General features: G+C 34.8%; 1 long non-coding RNA gene across 1 annotated transcript; it reads right to left on the bottom strand.

Moving 5' to 3' along the window:
- Positions 1-482: 482 nt before the first annotated feature.
- Positions 483-1,404, bottom strand: LOC129407521 (uncharacterized). The gene is made up of 2 exons (XR_008631588.1): positions 1,352-1,404; positions 483-1,274 (listed from the first exon to the last, which is right to left on the bottom strand). It is a non-coding gene; the product is annotated as an uncharacterized LOC129407521 (long non-coding RNA).
- Positions 1,405-1,980: the final 576 nt, after the last annotated feature.

Below are 1,980 nucleotides of genomic sequence, written 5' to 3'. Positions count from 1 at the left end.
GCCCCTTATTCCCAAAATACACTGCATGTGATAATGGGCGAAGTTGTTTCAAAATGCAACTCTGAGTGGACCTTGATTAAACCTCAAAGCATTTGACCCAGATTTGATGGATTTGTGCATTTCATTTGTAAAATTACCTCTGCCATGGGAGTTGCATGTGTATGAACATACTGAGCCTCTGTGAAGAGGTTGTGTATAGACAATTTTAATACATTTCCTTAATAAAACCAGGTTTATATTACTTTTTGTGAGTAGTGCTATCTTAACTGCACAATACAATGAATAGCTGGACAATGCTTGAGATTGCTGATTAAAAAGGAGTATATGTCACAACACAAAAGAACACTTTTAGAGGATGTTACCAGATTCATTAAAGATTTGACAGAAAGTAAGAACAACAAAAGAAGCCAAGTCTACTATTTGATTGTTTAAATGTAAGAATGCCTGCAAGTGTATGTGTTGCAAAAGAAATAACACCATGATTGACACACTAGGAAAACTATTATATTTATTGGGTTTTCTTTTTGTAAAAAAGGTACAATGAATACAGCAGATAAAATTTCCAAAAGTCATTTCAAAACAGCTGTATTTGAAGTACAGAGCCGCAGGTCTTTTGTCTTGTTTTTTCTTTACAATTCTACATTTGAATCAAAGCTGAACTGGCATTTTTATAAATTATATAAAACCTGATTAACATAAATTCACAAAAGGGACAATGTTGGGGAGAAAAATGTGTGGAAAACAATAACATGATACTGATTTCATGTTATTTTTTATTGTACACAATATACACACTGGTCCTTGTATCATATTACTCAGCGATAACCTATAATTTTGCTTGCATTAAAAGATGAAGATAAATAAATAAAAATATCTAAGCATCTTTAAAGGATGAGGTAAGTGGGTATAGAATGCATAACACTAATAAATTGGGTTTAAGCAGAGCTAGACAATGCACAGAAAATACAATTTTTTTGAGCAAAACATACCAAATCCATGAACAGATGCTAATTGGATTTCATACAGTAACCATTTCACTAAATGGGCATTTTTATCAAATGCACATGGCATAACATACGGTATAATAAAAAGACAAAAATGTTTTAAATGGGTTACTGTAAAATCTTGAAATGGAAAAAGGGCTGTTGTAACTACAGCTAACGGTTTTAAGGGCGGGGTTCTTTAAAAAAGGCAGAATAGTATGACTGAAAAACACAGAGCAGGTGGAGTTGCAGTCTTCTTGAGGGGACAAAAGCACTGCTTCTCCAGTTCTGCTGCAAAGACCACAGGGAAAAGGAGGTACTCAACAGCTGATTCATTCATAAGTGGCAACAAGAGGACAGCAACTTACCTCAACGACTCACTGCGCATTATCTATGCTTGTCGGAGGATTTATGAGTGAGTGTGTTAAGGCCTATAAATACTAGTAGAACTGAATTTAAAATTGGGCTTAACCTGTTAAAATGCAGGCCGACCCTGCCCTCCAAACACACCCATTATACAATCATGTAGCTCTAAAGGCTTTTAAGTGCTGCTGGTCTACTTTAACTTTATGATAAAAAGGAACACCATTTGTAATACTACATAACACTTGTATAGCACTTTAACACACTGAATGGTGATGACAAGATTCAGCAAAACACTTAATTGAAAGCAGTTTTTCAATTGAAGTGACCCATCATTAGACTCATTACAAGCTGAACCATGCCCAAGCCGTAACAACCATTATGCTCATAAAGGATATTGCTTTTTTTCTTCTTTTCCACCTGTGCTCTCCCTTTTTTCTTTCTTTTCAGATTTGTCTTTGTCATGTCTGGACTCCTGGAAAATAAGGACAATTCATTTGGGTGTGTACAATTACATCTACTAAATAAACTGAACAAAATGTTTAGTACAAAACATTGCATAACTAAGTGTTCATAATTAACCTTTTTGCCCCCAGTTGAAGTTCTTTCCGTTTTCACAGACTCGCCTTTCTCT

The sequence above is a fragment of the Boleophthalmus pectinirostris genome, unplaced genomic scaffold, assembly GCF_026225935.1.
Source record: "Boleophthalmus pectinirostris isolate CB_2022bp ecotype Guang Dong unplaced genomic scaffold, ASM2622593v1 HiC_scaffold_12, whole genome shotgun sequence".
NCBI classification, from domain to species: domain Eukaryota; kingdom Metazoa; phylum Chordata; class Actinopteri; order Gobiiformes; family Gobiidae; genus Boleophthalmus; species Boleophthalmus pectinirostris.
Note: the sequence above shows the minus strand (reverse complement) of the source record. Positions and strands in the feature narration are given on the sequence as shown.